General features: G+C 44.2%; 1 protein-coding gene across 5 annotated transcripts in view; it reads right to left on the reverse strand.

Annotated features, from left to right (window-relative positions):
• The window catches only part of PARG (poly(ADP-ribose) glycohydrolase), a 186,767-nt gene that overhangs the window by 110,068 nt on the left and 58,540 nt on the right, over positions 1–18,159 (reverse strand). The gene's annotated exons all lie outside the window — the stretch shown is intronic.

Genomic DNA, 18,159 nt, shown 5'->3' on the forward strand with positions numbered 1-18,159 from the left:
TTTAAATTTTCCTACCATGGATTAGTTATGCCTCTTGTAAAACGACATATATTGTAAACATAGAGCATGTACTGTTTGATGAAAGGTTTCTCCCTCCCTCCCCCTCACACAATAGTTTTGAGATGCATCTATGTGGTATGTATTTGTGTCTTTGTTCCCTTTTATTCCATTGCAGGAATACACCACAATTTATTTTCTCATTCTCCTGTTGATGAACAACTGGGCTTTTCCCAAGTTTGGCTATTAGGCAAAGTTACTATAAACATTCTTTTATACACACTGGACTTTTCATGTACACATATTTTCATTTCTTTTGGGTAGGTCTAGAAAGAAATGGAATTAATGGGTCTTAGGGTAGGTAAATGTTTAGTTTTTTAAAGAACTGCTAGAGATTTCTCCAATATGGTAGTATCATTTTATACTTCCAAAAACAAAGTGTAATTCTTTATATATTATAAATACAAGTCCTTTGTTATATAAAACATTATGCAAATATTTTCTCCCTGTCTTTAAGCTTTGTCTATTTCTTTTCTTAATATCTTTTGATGACAAGTATTTATTAATTTTTTTATGGTTAATGCTTTTTGTATCCTAAGAAATCTTTTGTCTACTTCTAAATGAGAGAGATGCTTTCTTCTAGGAGCTTTTGCATTTAGAGTTATTTTTTATGTATGATGTAAAGGAAGAGTTGAAGTTCATTTTTTTTTCATCCATATGGATATCCAGGTTTTTCCAGCACCGTTTGTTGTTGTTTTATTCACTTTAACAATAAAAATTTTATTACAAAGATAAAAAAGTAATAACAAAATGGTTCAACAAATCTATATTCAATGTAATCAAAATAAACAAACACCAAATATAAAAATATATACATCTAGCTCTGGCCAAATAGCTTAGTTGGTTGAAGCATCTCCCGTAGTACGTTAAAAGGTTGCGAAATTGATTCCCAGTCAGGGCATATACCTCAGGTTCAATAAATGATCAGGCACTTAAAGGAGGCAACTGATAAATGTCTCTCTCTCTCTCTCTCTCTCTCTCTCTCAAATCAATAAACATCCTCAGGTGAGGCTAAAAAAACATATAGATAGATAGATATGCAAGAAAAAGTACATTTTTGGGTCCCAATAATTTTTACTACATTACCTTTATCCAAAGGAATTATTTAATGAGTAAGAAGATATTGTGTATTAGATGTACAGAAATGTACCTTTTAAATTTGTTTTAAAGTCTACAGGAAGTATTTTGTTGTTGTTTTGCCAATCCTTTATGTCTTTGAACTCACAATCTACTTAAATAAAAACCGTGGGTGGTGTTCATCACGACCATCAGAATCGCGACCAAGCGGAAGGAAGTCAGTCCTGCAGGGGTTGTCTTGGCAACGGCTGCGCCCACCCCCGAGGGGTTTCCTGAAGCTTTTTCCGGTGAGGGCGGGGTTTGAGGCAGGAACCCGCCCTCGGAGTGTGGACCCACTGAATCCTGGGTCGTTTTGCCAAGGGCTGCACCCTCCCTAGCTGTTTCCGTGTGGCCTGAAGGAAGAACCTACCCTAAGAGCACCAGGAGCGCCCAGCAGCAGTCAGTCCTGGGATGCTGAGGTGGAGGCCACGGCGTGGTAGAACTCTGGGTCTGGCCCAACAGGGGGCATGGCCGACCATCAAACCAGACCCTAACAGTAGAAAGGAGGGAGCCCCATTCCTCACAGAATCCACTGATGAATAGCTTGTTAACAGTGGCCTGCCAGCCAGGAACCCCATTCTCCTGCACCCGGGACCCTGACAGGAGGGAGGAGGGAGCCCCTTTCCTCACAGAATCGACAGGTGGCCAGTTTGCTAACTAATTCCCTTTTTTAAACAATATATTTTATTTTTTACAGAGAGGAAGGGAGAGGGATAGAGAGTTAGAAACATCAATGAGAGAGAAACATTGATCAGCTGCCTCCTGCACACTCCCCACTGGGTATGTGCCTGCAACCAAGGTACATACCCTTGACCGGAATCGAACCCGGGACCCTTGAGTCCACAGGCCGATTCTTTATCCACTGAGCCAAACCAGTTAGGGCAATTAATTCCCTTTTAATGTGCACGAATTTCGTGCACCGGGCTGCTAGTCACTAATAATGTTAATAACAGTCCCAAGGTGGACAGGGGATGCAATATTTACGAAATTAAGAAGCTACCAAGAGGTAGCTACATGAAATCTGTAGAGAATTCTAAGGAATTTCTTGGAGTTCTTAACAAAACACACAAACACAAAACAAGTGTTAAGGAAAAGAGATAAAAGTGGACATAACAAAACAGACATCAATAAATTTGCTGAAGAACAACATGAAACCAAGATAAAATTAAACTTAAAAAATTTTTTAATAATTGTATTGCTGAAAACTCCTAGGGTTAATACTGGATAAAACTTTAAGTGACAGTACAAATAATTGTAACTTTGGAACTGTAATTTTAGAAATCTGTTTTCCAAGAACATGAAAGTAACCTCGGTTCGGTTCCCTACACAGCCAGTTCTTATACTCCTTGGACTGCATACATGCTAGAGAAAGACTAATGGGCCACAGCCAAAGTGATTAAACTTCAACTTGGGTTATAAAGCATTGACTTGATGGGCTTTTCTTGCTCAGAATTGACATATCAGCTTAAGCTCAAAAACCAAAGCCCCAGTGGGAAGTTGTGTTCAATTTGCTGGGCCTTGAGGTCATCTCTGATCAAATTAGCATTAACCAGTCATGAAGGAAGGGACTCTCCTCAAGATCTGATTTCCTACAGCCACATCTAGAGGAGGTCTCACAGGTAAACAATTCACATTCCTTGGAAAAAGAGAACAGGCATTGGTTGTGTCCAATGAAAGGAAACACTGACCAGGACACTTTTTTGAAATGTCGGGGTCCAGCATCATTTCTTGAAAGGTATTTCTTTCTCTCACTGGATTGTTTTGGCACCTTGATACAACCAAAGTATCCTTTGATGGATGACTGATTAGAGAAGATGTAGCATATACATATACAGAGTAATGGAATACTACTCAGCCATAGGAAAAGATAAAATACTGCCATTTTGTGACAACATGGATGGAACTTGAGAATACGATGCTAAGCAAAATAAGTCAGACAGAAAATGTTAAGAACTATATGTGGGACATAAAACTAAAAGCAAGAATGAGTACACTGCGGTAAAAAAGAAGGAATTCTTACCATTTGCAAGTGGATGGAACTGGAGAGCATTATGCTAAGCGAAATAAGCCAGTCAGAGAAAGATAAATATCACATGATCTCACTCATTTGTGGAATATAATGAACAACATAAACTGATGAACAAAAACCGATCCAGAGACAGAGAAGCATCAATCAGGCTGTCAAACCTCAGAGGGAAGGTAGGGGAGGGTGGGGGTAAGAGGGGGAGATCAACCAAAGGACTTGTATGCATGCATATAAGCCCAACCAATGGACACAGACAACGTGTGGGGGGGTGGGAGGGCATGGGTAGGGGGGGTGGGAGGGGGCAATGGGGAGATAAGGACACATATGTAATACCGTAATCAATAAAGAAAAAAAAAAGAAAAACACAAAAACTCATAGACACAGACAACAGTATGATGATTACCAGAGGGAAAGGGGGTGAGTAGTAAAGGGTAATGGGGTGCAATATATGATGATGGAAGATTATTTGATTTTGGGTGGTGGGCACACAATGCAATAAATAAATCATGATCACAGAAATATACACTTGAAACCTATATAATCTTTTTTTGTTGTTAATCCTCATCTGAGGATATTTTTTCCATTGCTTTTTCAGAGAGAGTGGAAGGGAAGGAGGGAAAGGGGGAGAGAGGAAAGGGGGGGAGGGAGGGAGAGAGGGAGGGAGGGAGGGAGAGAGAGAAAGAGAGAGAGAGAGAGAGAGAGAGAGAGAGAGAGAGAGAGAGAGAGAGAGAGAAACATTCATATGAGAGAGACTCATTGATTTGTTGCCTCTCGCACATGCCCCAAACAGGGCAGGGAGCAAACCCAAAACCAAGGTACATGCCCTTGACCAGGAATTGAACCCACAACCCTTTGGTATAGAGACTGACGCTCTAACCCAGGGGTGGGCAAACTTTTTGACTCGAAGGCCACAATGGGTTCTTAAACTGGACCGGAGGGCCGGAACAAAAGCATGGATGGAGTGTTTGTGTGAACTAATATAAATTCAAAGTAAACATCATTACATAAAAGGGTACGGTCTTTTTTTTTTTTTTAGTTTTATTCATTTCAAACGGGCCGGATCCGGCCCGCGGGCCGTAGTTTGCCCACGGCTGCTCTAACCACTGAGCATACCAACCATGGCAAAACCTATATAAATCTTATTAACTAATGTCACCACAACAAATTTAATTTTTAAAAAATAAAATGATTGTGTAATCGTGGGTCTATTTCTGGGGTTTCTAAGATTAATTTGATTCGTATGCCCCTACCAAACTATATTTGTTTCCTTGGGCTGCTATAACTAAGCACCACAAATAGGTGGCTTAAAACAACAAAAATTTATTTTTGAAGGCTGGAAGTCTGAAATCAAGGTGTTGGCAGAATCATGCTCGCTCTGAAGGCTTTAGAGAAAAACCTTTCCTTGCCTCTTCCTAGCTGTGGTGACTACCAGAATCCTTGGGGTTCCTTGGCTTTTAGAAGCTTTCAACAAATAGTAGCTAATATGATGATGATGATGATGATGATGTATATTTTATCCTCTGCCCTGTTTAACATTTTACTACAGTTAAGCCACTAATTATACATCAAAACTTAGTTCACATCTCCCTGTGAAGCCTTCCCTGATTTTCCTAATTTCTCCTTCCTCCTTCCACTTACTATGGTTTTATTATAACTATAATTATTTATATGTTTTTCTACTCTAATCTATGAAACACTGCAAAAGTAGGGATTGTGTCTTATGCATCTTGCATCTCAGTACCAAGCAGAGTAATACTATTACGGGCTGAGTAAAGAGTTAATAAAAATAAAAAACATTACATTTTATCTGGAAAGTATCCCTGGCAAAGTAAAAAGCATAAGGAAGGATATGTGGAGAAACTGAAGCTTGAAGAGGCAAAGCAATCTCCCACATTCAACCTAGTGGCACACACTGGGGCCAGTTGCCAGGGCTTTTCTTCCCATGTTCACCAGGAAGGTCATTTTAGAAAACAGAGCACTGGCCAGGAAACCTGAAGACTAGTCAGAGGCCTGGGTCTGCATTAACTCGTATTAACAGAAAAATCCCTGACTTCTTCATTTCTTCATCCATAAAGATAATTCTAACTCCATTTAACATACAGAGTTATGAAGGCTCAGCTATTACTGTGTTTTATACATTCTAAAGCTCCATATACAAATGCAAAGTATTATTATCTAATGGGCCAGTAATTCACCACCTATCTGGAGCCTCCTCCTTCTTTCATCACCCCCACATCAATTAACTACCAAGTCCCACTGATTGACCCAGCAGGGCCTTACATATTCATTACCTCTTTTTAATCATTATTAAACTACCCTGACTCAGCTCCTCATCCAATTGCACCAAGATTAACTTCATAATCGAACTGCTGCCCTGCTGCTAGCCCACCTTCCGTTTCTGCCAGGACACCCTGGTGTGTCCCAGCTCCACTTGAAAGCTTTCAATGGCCTTTCATTGTATTTTCAATACAGTACAAACTCAGAGAACTAATAATCAAGCTATCTGGCTCTCTAGATGCTTGTCTGGTCGTACTAAGCGCGCATGCGCACACACACAACTTCTGTGCGTTTTACATACTAGGCAACTTAGCAATTTACTCTTTTCTAGCACCTGTGGTTCCAAAGATAAAATTTGCACCACACCAGGAATATCTTTCCTACTCAGCTCTAAAACTTACCTAACCTTTTAATGTTTTGCTCAAAAATAAGTTTCTTCAAAGTCTATCTAAAATGACTTACCAGCTGGTAACTCTCCCTCTTGTAATTTATCTGTACTTCTTTACACAGACACTTAAGACTTCCTGCTTTATGATGTAGTTATTTATTTATGGATGTGCCTTCTAGTGCTAACTAGAAGTTCCTTTGAGACAAGATTTATGTACACCTAGAACAGTGATGTTCACAGGTAATATTCATAATAAGAATAAAATTAACTGACACTTTCTATCACCTTTAGGTAATTTTATAAAGCTCCTTTCTTGTCCTCTTCCCTACTGCCTATCAGAATCTCCACTTCTTAGGATAAATACTAGAGTTGTTTGTTTTTAAAGAAAGGTAAATTAAACTGCATATGGATTGAGTTTTCTATAATATACCTTAAACTTAATGGAGCTATGTCTAGAGCTTCCAAAGTCCAACAAACAGGTTCATATTTCTGAAATTAAAAAGAAATAAGCCAGACTATTCAGATCTTCCAGATTTACCTGTTCTTCAGGCATGTTTTTAGGCTACAAAAATTAAACAGAGGAAACAAACAATTATAGTACTAAATTATGTGAGGGTAAAATATCAACTGGAGAAGATGAATGTTTCCGGCATTTATCTGTTCACGACTGACACTCTGAAGAGAATGTGACAGCTTACAAGACAACAAACTTACTCATTCCCTGTAATTTCTGAAAATTTATGCCAGTCTGACAGGCCAACCACAGAGTGGTCTCTCATGTGTATCAGCCATGACAATTACGATTGCAATAAAAATATTCTCCAAATTTTAAGAGTCCAAATGGTTTTCAGGAAATAGCTAGCCTAATATTTTCATATTTAAGAAGACATATTTCACAAATTATTGAACTAATTTGTGGACCTAAATAAAATTGTCCAAAAAGTTTATCTTATGGAATAAGAAATGGTCCAAATGAATATGGTAAGAGGTCAAGGTGACATGAAAGGCTAAGTGCTAACAAGGGTCAGCAGTGGTGACACAAGAAAAAGGACTGCTGAGAAGCCATCCGACCTCTCCATCCTCTTTTGGTGAGTTTGATTTTTGCCTTCACATAGCTATTGAGTTGCCCTATGAATTTCAAAGTCCTATGTATCAAATCTGGGAAGCAATGATAAAAATCAAAGTTCATTATAAGCATCTGAAATAATTTTAAAGAAAATACAAAAGAGCCTTTAAAGTATTTTGTCCGGTAACTTACACTGGAAATAATCTTTATCACTATATTAATTTCATAGTTATTTAATCTGGGATAAATCAGGTTCCTATAGACATGTCCCCATCACTGGTTCCCAGCAGAAGGAGAAAAAAAGAGCGCTGTGATGGAATCTCCTTTTATTCTTAATTTCCTATCCCATAGCCAAGCTCTATTAGCCAGTACAGGAAAAAGCAAGGAGGAATGAAATGAGAAAGTTCTCCAGCTAATCCTCACCACAATTCCATATCCAATCTCTCCCAATCACTGTTGTTTCTCATGATATAATTCCGCATTAGTTTCTCACTTTACTCAGAAAACAAGCAATCAGTGGCTTAACATGTAAAGGCTTTTGTAGATAGATGTAGAAATTTTACCATCATGTACTCCTGAAACCAAATAATTAACAACTAATCTGAGAACACAAGCAATTTAGAAAGAATATCTTCCTCCAATTCTTGAAACAAAATATGCATCTAATAATATGCATCTAATAAAAATCAACCACACTGTTTCCTACACAAATTTCATTAGATTATACAGAATGGTGTAGGTTTATGAAACATGAAGGCAGCTCTTCTCTAAACAGTATTCACTGATAATCACTCTCTTTTTCATGCTAATAATAAAATTCACAGAGCATTCATACCTTGGAAAGGACAAAACATAATAATACACCCTCATTATCTGCTGTCTCCAAAGAAGAAATTATTTCTCAATACTGTTATGGTAAATGATCACCTTTAGGAAATAATCCCACACTAGCACAAGATGCTTTGACAAGTCTTTCTCATCTTTCATTTCTATTACTGTGACTCATGGCCATATCCATCAATCATTTTAGCAAACACCACCAAATCACAATGCTATTACATACAAGCCAACAGATATTTTCAAAACCATACAGGCACACTATTATTCATCTTTTATAGACAGACAATCAAACTCAACATGACAAGATTTCAGAGAAATATATAATGGTAAGGTAACTTTCTAGTCCTAGAATTAAAATAGACTTAATTTGTCCAAAAAAATATAAGAGTGAGCAACAACTTTAATCTTTTATAATAGTTTATACTTTTAAATTTAATAAGGATATTTTTGAACTATAAAAATACTTTTAAATTACTTATTTTTACTTTTAAGTGATTTTTAAGATAATCCAATGATAGCTTCTCACATTTATATAATCAGGAAAATAATTTGCATACAAATCAAGTAATATGCACACATATATATTACGGTGCTTAATTCTTAATTTAATTCTTAAATGATCCTGTATAAATGGATAATCAATATTATTCATTCTTCACTCTTATTAAAGGTGAAACATAATTTTCCCAAAAGGTTGAGGGCACCCCCTGGTGGCAGATTCTTTGGAGAAAAAAATACAAATGGATCAGTAATTAAGAGAAATGCTATTACAATGAAAATATCTTTTGTTAAAATTGACCACCACTCAACGATTTTAGGTAATATCCAACCTGGAAAATTCAAAATGTGACCAAAGAATATTGATAAGTCTTGGAAGTTCCCCATGAAGAGATCTGACATGCAGCAGTTTCCAGGTAGCAAGAGCAGCAATGTCAGAAACAGAAGGGATCTCAGAGATGACCTAGCCCAGTGCACTGTCCAATATGGTAACCACCAGCCAACTGTGTTGATTGAGCATCTGAAATGTCGCTAGTGTGACTAAGCAACTGAATTTCAATTTTTATTTTACTTTATTTCAATTTAAATAGCCATATATGGCTATTTGCTACTGTTTGGACAATGCAGATTTAGTACTCCATTCTGTTAGCTGAGAGAATGGCACCAGGTGTTACACCAGTGGTGTCAGACCACGCCTCAGTACTTGAGTTCTGGCTAGGAAAGAATTCAGAGCCAAGATTCAAACTATAAGAGAAAGTTTATTTAGAAAATCACAGAAATCTAAGTGAGTGGTAGAAGAAATGGGCTCAGGAAATAAGTTACAGAGGCAAAAGAAGGGCCCTTGAAGTTTAGGAAAGAGAAAGCAAGGAAAATGTGCTGGGTGGCAGGGTGGGATGGGGTGGGGGTGAGGGTGGTGGAGGGCATGCTCCCAGCAGGGGGAGCTCTGTTAAGGGCTTTTAAGGGCAGGGACTTTAGGGGAGATCCCAGGGGAGGATCTCCACAGAATATTCATCAGGGTTCCAGGTGACTGGTCGGTGGCAGGGAGTCATTGGTCAATGCAACTGGTCCTAAGGTCAGCCATGGCATCCTTGTCTGGTTTTGCTGCTTTTCTGGGCCTGGAGCTGAAACACAACTAAGGGCTAGCCCTGGTGACCTCCTATACCTGGTCCATGGTCCTTACTCTGCTCATGTCTGTCTAACTGCCTATCACACATGGAGGCATGCACAGGTACTACTGTGAGCACACAGAGTTTTTAGTAGAGGCTAAAAGGACAGAAAAGGGTTCTGGAAGACAAAGATTGAGCTGAATCTGAAAGTATGAATTAAGAGCAAGCAAACAGCATGCCAAAGAACCACAAGCAATTCAGAGTCATTAGAATATCAGATTTGGAGCAGGAAATTGGCAAGAAATGATGATAGAGAAGTGGGCAGAGGCAAAGCCATGGAATACCATAAATATCATCTAATAGAGCTGAAAATAGATAAAGTATCATAGAAAGTTTAAACAAATAAGCTTCAAACAGACTGATGAATCTCACAGGGAAGGCAGGTGGGAAGAGATTAACCAAAGACCTTATATGCATATATGCATAACCCATGGACACAGACAATAGTGTGGTGAAGGCCTGGACAGGAGGGAGTGGGCTAGAAGGGGTCAATGGGGAAAAAGGGGGCACATCTGTATAACTTTCAACAACAAAGATAAATTTTTAAAAATAAAAGTGCACACACACGGGAGCACATACACACACACACACAGACATATGCTTCAGATAGTTCACTGAGGGTGAGCAGCATAAAGGATGGATTTGAAGGGAGCAACATTGAGCATGGGGGTCAGTTGGGCGACTGTTGCAATATACCATCTGAGTCATGATGACGGCATGAATTGGACAAGTGTAATAGAAACACAGGTGAGGCTTGAGAAGTGTTTAGAAAGTAAAATTATCCTGTCTTTATATAAGAAGCAGACAGAAAGAAAGAGCTGAAGATGAAAGATTTCAATGTGCACAGCAGTGACTGGTAAAGAGATGGACAAAGAAAAAGTCAATAGCAGCAGCGACAGCTATGCTGACACTAAAGGACAAGCAAGTGTTAACCTTTCTTTCTGGGGAAAGAGGGATGAGGTCAGAAAACATACAGTAACATCTATATCCTAAAGTATAATTCTGTTTTGGACATGCTGAGTTTGAGGAATGGAATAAGACTGGTTTTTCCTTTGAGATACAAGGAAAGAGATAAAAAACAATGAAAACCTAAAATGAAGAAACTGAAAGAATTTACCTCAAATCTCTCAATGTGGTGTGAAATAGGAGCAGATGGATAGTAAAGTTTGGGCAAAGATTAGAGAAGAATGAAAAGGTTCAGAACCATAGAAGAAATAGATAAATAAAAGATGACAAAAAGAACCAAAGGCCAAGTTAAAAATCCAATAACATGAACTCTCAGTAAGGCTATCAATAAAATGTATGCCTTATTTCCTTTCCTCCCTCCCTTCCTCTTTTAATAAGTATAACCTACTTTGTAAGAGCAAAGGAAGCAAGTAGCTGGATGCTATCAGAGCTGGAAACTAGTAGATACTAAAGGTCAACGAGGATCTAGATGAAAAAGTAGAGTACACATACCAGGTTGGGCAGTTAGAAAGGCAGAGGGGAACCAATAACTGTTTTTCCAAGGTGTGTTCCATGAAATACTAGCTACAAGGGAAATGTTACACAGAAAGGGGTTCTGCTTATAAATAAGTTCAGGAAAAATGTTTAGTTAATTAAAACTAAGGTTTCTTTATTATAAGACTCCTCAGAATTATTCCCAGTAGGAGGATATAATCCTATCTAATAAAAGAGAAACATGGTAATTGGCGTACAACCGCTACCCTTCCCATTGGCTAATCAGGGCAATATGCAAATTAACTGCCAGCCAAGATGGCGGCCAGCAGCCAGGCAGCTTAAACTGAACATGAGGCTTGCTTGATTCAGTGACGGAGGACTCCAACGATCCCCGCCTGCCGCTGCAGGCCTCTGAGCATGCAGTTTGAACATTGTAACAAAGATAGAAGCTAAACAAAACCTCAGAAACCAGCTTTCAGCGAGCCGGGATCTCAGAGCTGGAGTTGATACAGAGTTTCGATTATAGAACCTAAAAAAACCAGATACCTACTTTCAGTAGCTGAGGCCTCAGAGCTGGAGGCAAGCCTCAGAGCTAAAGCTGGCCCAGAATTTAAAAAAAAAAAAAAAAGGAGCGGTTGGGAGCTTCAGTCCAAGCCTGAAAACAGCCCTCAGCCCCTCACCCAGACTGGCCAGGCACCCCAGTGGGGACCCCCACCCTGAAGGGTGTGTGACCAGCTGCAAACAGCCATCATGCCCTCATCCAGGCTGGCCAGGCACCCCAGTGGGGACCCCCACTCTGATCCAGGACACCCTTCAGGGCAAACCAGCCGGCCCCCACCCATGCACCAGGCCTCTATTCTATATAGTAAAAGGGTAATATGCCTCCCAGCACAGGGATCAGCGGAGCCGCAAGGCCTCCCTACACCGGGATCAACGTGACAGGGGGCAGTGCCCAAATCCCCTGATCGCCCTGCGGCTCTGTGTGTGACAGGAAGTGGGGCCACAACCTCCCTATCGGCCCTGCTCTGTTCCTGACAGGGGAAAGCGCCCCAACCCCCTGATCGGCCCTGCTCTGTGCCTGATAGGGGGGAGCTCCCCAACCCCCTGATCGCCCTGCGGCTCTGTGTGTGATAGGGTGCGGTGCCCCAACCCGCCCCCCCCCGCCCCACGGGCCCTGCTCTGTGTGTGATGGGGTAGAGCCATAACCTCGCCATCAGCCCTGCCCTGAGTGTGACAGTGGTGGCGCCCCAACCCCCTGATCGGCCCTGCTCTGTGGGTGATAGAGGGCGGCGCCCCAACCCCCTAATCTGCCCTGCTCTGTGCGTGACAGGGGGGAGCTCCCCAATCCCCTGATGGGCCCTGCTCTGTGTGTGACAGGGGGCAGCACCCCATCCCCGATTGTCCCTGCTCTCTGCGTGACAGGGGGTGGCGCCGCAACCTCCCCATCGACCCTGCCTTGAGTGTGACAGGGGACGGTGCCCCAACCCCCCAATCGGCCCTACCCTGAGCGTGACTGAGGGTGGCATCGCAACCTCCCAATCCGCCCTGCTCTGTGCATGACAGGGGGCGGCACCCCAACTCCCCAATCGGCTCTGCTCTGAGCCCGACCAGGGGCTGCACCTAGGGATTGGGCCTGCCCTCTGCCACACGGGAGCAGGCCTAAGCCAGCAGGTCGTTATCTCCCAAGGGGTCCCAGACTGTGAGAGGGCACAGGCCAGGCTGAGGGGTCCCCCTCCCCCCCGAGTGCACAAATTTTGTGCACCGGGCCTCTAGTCTACACTAATAATAGATAGATATGTAAATTGGCCATACCTCTGCAAGACCCCACAGCCAATCAGGAGGGAATATGCAAATTAGCAGGACAGAGATGGCAGCGACCACGGAGCCAGCTGGAGCGGTCGGGAGGCTTGGGTCGCCCCTGCAATGGAGGAAGCCAAGCCTGCCACGAGCCCAGCCAGCCTCCAAAGGAGAGTCCTGTGGCCTCCAGGCACAGAGCAGGCTGGAGCGAGCAGAAGGCTTGGGTCACCAGGCCAGCCGCCGAGGGAGGAGCCTGCAAACGGCCCTCAGCTCCTCACCCAGGCTGGCCAGGCACCCCAGCGGGGACCCCCACACTGAAGGGGGCGTGGCCAGCCTGAAAACGGCCCTCAGCCCCTTACCCAGGCTGGACACGCCCCCATGGGGTGAGGGTCCCCACTGCGGGGCGTGGCCAGCCTGCAAATAGCCATCAGCCCCTCACCCAGACTGGACATGCCCCCCCAGCGGGGACCCTCACCCCATGGGGGCGTGGCTGGTCTGCAAACTGCCTCAGCCCCTCACCCAGTATGGCCCATCCCCAGTGGGGACCCCCACTCCAATGGGGGCATGGCTGGCCTGCAAACCACCACAGGCCTCCTCGCCCAGGCCACCCCGCCTCCCAAAGCAACTGATCTGGGACACCCTTCAGGGCAAACCAGCCGGCCCCAACCCGTGCGCCAGGCCTCTATCCTATCTAATAATAGACAAACATGGTAATTAACCGTACCTCCGACACGCTTCCCATTGGCTAATCAGGGCGATATGCAAATTAACTGCCAACCAAGATGGCGGCCGGCAGCCAGGCAGCTGAAGCGAACAGGAGGCTTGCTTGCTCCAGTGATGGAGGAAGCCAAGGTTCCCCGCCTGCCCCTGCTGGGCTCTGAGCTTGCACTCTAAGAAACAATGTTGCAATTATAGAAACTAAACAAACCCCATGCTTTCAGCCAGCCGGCCGAGCTGGAGTTGCAACAGAGTTTCAATTATAGAACCCAAACAAACAGATACCTGCTTTCAGCAGCCGTGGTCTCAGAGCTGGAGCTGAGCCTCAGAGCTAAAGCCAGCTCTCAGCTCCAGTGACAGCCATAGAAGGTAAATAAATCCCAGAATAAAAGAAAAAAGAAAAAAAGGAGAGGTTGGGAGCTTCAGTCACCCACCAGCCTGAAAATGGCCCTCAGCCCCTCACCCAGACTGGCCAAGCACCCCAGAGGGGACCCCCACCCTGAAGGGGGTGTGACCAGCTGCAAATAGCTATCATTCCCTCATCCAGGCTGGCCAGGCACCCAAGTGGGACCCCCAGCCTGATCCGGGACACCCTTCAGGACAAACCAGCCGGCCCCCACCCATGCACCAGGCCTCTATCCTATATAGTAAAAGGGTAATATGCAAACTGACCCTAACAGCAGGACTGGGAATGACTGGTCACTATGACACACACTGACCACCAGGGGGCAGACGCTCAATGCAGGAGCTGCCCTCTGGTGGTCAGGGCGCTCTCGCATGGGAGAAGCTCTGCTCAGCCACAAGCCAGGCTGATGGCTGCCAATATAGCAGTGGTGGTGGGAGCCTCTCCTGTCTCCTCAGCAGCGCTAAGGATGTCTGACTACAGTTTAGGCCTGCTCCCCGCTGGCAAGTGGACATCCCCCAAGGGCTGCCGGGCTGCCAGAGGCATGTCTGATTGCCATCTTAGGCCCAATCCCCCGGGGAGCGGGCCTAAGCCAGCAGGTGGTCATCCCCTGAGGGGTCCCAGACTGAGAGAGGGCACAGGCCGGGCTGAAGGACCTTCCACCCTCTCCACCAAGTGCACAAATTATTGTGCACCGGGCCTCTAGTCTATACTAATAAAAGGGTAATATGCTAATTAGACTAGGAGACCTTCGGACATTCTTCTGGACAAAGCCATGTTGGTGGGGCCGAGGTAGAGGTGGTTAGGGGCCAAGAGGGGAGGGCAGTTGTGGGTGATCAGGCCGGTGGTGTGGGGGGGGTTGGGGGTGATCAAGCTGGCGGGGGTGGCAGTTGGGGGTGAGCAGGCCAGCAGGGAGGGCCAGTTGGGGGTGAGCAGGCCATCAGTGGGGGTCAGTTGGGAACGATCAGGCCGGCAGGGGGGCAGTTGGGGGTGAGCAGGCTGGTGGGAAGGGCAGGTGGGGGCAAGCAGGCCGGCAGTGGGGACAGTTGGGGGCTAGCGGGCCAGCAGGGGGGACAGTTGGGGGCAAGCAGGCCGCAGGCAGAGTGGTTAGGGGCAATCAGGCAGGCAGGCAGGTGAGTGGTTAGGAGCCAGAAATCCCAATTGTGAGAGGGATCCCAGATTGGAGAGGGTGCAGGCCGGGCTAAGGGACACACCCCACCCCGGGGCATGAATTTCGTGCACCGGGCCACGAGTACACAACATAATAACCTAAGCATTCAACCCTTTATTTAGAAAGTATTTGAGCAGCACAATCTGGGAAACAGTGGCCCAAAAGAAAAGGGATAGAAGCAGTAGCCTTAAAAAACAGAGTGGAAAAAGAATGAGAAAGTAGAAAACTAGGAGGCTATGGTAGGAAATTCAGAACTCATAATCTTAGAGAAGGAACTGGCCCAATGAATAACCAAGTACGATTTATGACCATACGCTGTCATACAGGTTAATACAGTAGAGGGCCTCACATACAGATTTGAATCATATTAGCACACGGGTCATTAATATGAATACCAACCAAAGTTCCCCAAGTTGATGTCACATGCAAGTTACTTAAACTCTCTAAGCCTTGGTATTTAGCTCATTTGTAAAATGGAAATATTAATAGTGTCTACTTAATGGGATGGGATAGTTGTGAGAATTAAATGATCAAACACACTGTATTTAGTACATAGTAAACCTCCAGTAACAAGCATCACCACAGTCTCTACCACAGATAATCAAATAGGATGTTTCAGCACACTTAAATACCTAATGGGTAGAAGAAGTCTGGAAGGAAATAGAGCTAAGCCCTTAATGAATAAGAGTTTGCAAGTGAATTGAAGCCGAAATGGTCTGCAACTTAAGCAGCGGGCCAGGAAGAAGGAAAAGTTTGTAAAGGGAGTCAGAAGTCAACTCTGGGGAAAGAACCCGTTTAAGGCTGCTTAATCCAGTGAACTACGACAGTAAGTACTTTTAACATTCCATTCCCAATGAAAGCGCCCTTGTGCTGCAGCCTGAATGATCGTGTCCCCTGCAACATTCATATGTTGAAACCTAATCCCTAATGGGAGGCTATTAGGAGGTGGGTCCTTTGGGAGGTGATTAGGTCATGAGCATGGAGTCCTCATGATTGAGATTAGTGCCCTTCTAAAAGAGACCAGAGACTGAATCTGCCAAGACCTTGATCTTGGACTTTGCCATCCTCTAGAACTATAAGAAATAAATTTCTGTTGTTTATTTATCACCCAGTCTATCGTATTCTGTTACAGCAGCTTGAAGGGATTAACACATTTTGTGTATCTTTGAGCTGGGCTTCCCAGGGCTGAGACAGATTAGACCAACAGCATCACTTGGGAGTTCATTTACAAATATTCCATTTTTCACTATGCTGGAAATGGTTCTCATTGCAGCAAATGTCTTTTTATAGCACTTTTCATGTGTCAAAGAGCATCTGAGACAACAAAGTACTATGCCACTTAGCTTATTAAAAACTTCTTCAGCCCAGCCAGCATGGCTCAGTGGCTGAGCGTTGACCTATGAACCAGGAAGTCACGGTTGGATTCCCTATCAGGGCACATGCCTGAGTTGTGGGCTCCATTACCAGTGGGGAGAGGGGTGGGATGCAAGAGGCAGCCAATCAATGATTCTCTCTCATCATTGATGTTTCTATCTCTCTCTCCCTCTCCCTTCTTCTCTGAAATCAATAAAAATATATTTAAACAAACACACACACACAAATAACTTCTTCAGCCCTAACCAGTTTGGCTCAGTGGATAGAGCGTCGGCCTGGGGACTCAAGGGTCCCAGGTTCGATGCCGGTCAAGGGCATGTACCTTGGTTGCGGGCACATCCCCATTAGAGGGTGTGCAGGAGGCAGCTGATCGATGTTTCTCTCTCATCGATGTTTCTAACTCTCTATCCATCTCCCTTCCTCTCTGTAAAAAATCAATAAAATATATATTAAAAAAAAATAACTTCTTCAACAAAGAAGTTATGTAAAGAATAATTGCTCACACAGCTTAGAGTCTGACTGCCTTGTGTAGTTAATTAATCATTACCATGGCTAGGAAATTTCATGACTAGTACCAACAATAAAATATGGAGAAGACTTTTGGCTCAGTCCTCAGTAGATTCAGCTTTCATAACACTGATGGTGTACTCTCTGCATCAAGAGGACAATAATGAACGTTCAGTCTTGTCCTAACCGGCTTGGCTTAGTGGATAGAGCGTCTGCCTGCGGACTGAATGGTGTCAGGTTTGATTCCGGTCAAAGGCATGTACCTTGGTTGCAAGCACATCCCCAGTAGGGGGTGTGCAGGAGGCAGCTGATCGATGTTTCTCTCTCATCAATGTTTCTAACTCTCTATCCCTCTCCCTTCCTCTCTGTAAAAAATCAATAAAATATATATATAAAAAAAAGAAGAATGTTCAGTCTTGAGAAACCAAGATGGCGGCATAGGTAAACACCCGAAATTGCTGCCTTGCACAACCACTTCAAAAATACAACTAAAAGACAAAACAGACATCATCCAGAACCACAGGAAGGCTGGCTGAGTGGAAATTCTACAACTAGAAGGAAAGAGAAAAAGCATACTGAGACTCAGAGGAGGTGCAGAAGTAAAGTGCAGAGGTACGGAGGCTTGAGTGCGTGCGAAAAGGGGCTGGCAACGGAGGATGCCGGTGTCTTTCGCAATCGGGAGGGAGGCACAAGCTCCCAATGGCCCTGACTCCAGTTCCAGGCGAGTCTCTGGGGACCCAGACTCATACAGGGAGAAACTGGACTGTCTGGGAGCGGGCAGAACTCGGAACTCGAGGGCGGCTTTCCCTCAGAGGTGCTTGCAGCGATTACCAGGACACTGAGACGCAGGACCTCTTCAGGCAGGACTGAGGATCAGCCATAGCTGGTCACTCCGCCCTGTTGATTCCCTGAGACCCCGCCCCACCCAAGCTATGTGCAGAGGCTTTTGCATATGAAGGAGCTGGCCCTTTGAGATCTAAAATTACCTAACAAACTGCAGCTGGGTCAGAAAGACCCAGAACATCCAAAAGAAGGCCCCAAGGCCCCACAGTAGCTTGCATTGCTTCACAGCTGGGCCTCACCTGGGCACCTCCAAACCCCAAACAAGGAAGAGGAACCTGCAGATCTCTCCGTAGCTCCTGCTGGGTAGCCTCAGGCAGAGGCTAAATTAGAACCTCCTTAGAGATCCAAGAGCCTGTGTACCCAGTGGTCAGAGTGGGACCATCCAGATTACAACTCCTCAGATCCATAAGGGACACACTCGGGGCAGACTCAGTGAGCACCAAAGCCCCACTGAAGCAAGTCTTGCCCCAGAA

This window comes from Myotis myotis, unplaced genomic scaffold (assembly GCF_014108235.1).
Source record: "Myotis myotis isolate mMyoMyo1 unplaced genomic scaffold, mMyoMyo1.p scaffold_m19_p_24, whole genome shotgun sequence".
NCBI classification, from domain to species: Eukaryota; Metazoa; Chordata; class Mammalia; order Chiroptera; family Vespertilionidae; genus Myotis; species Myotis myotis.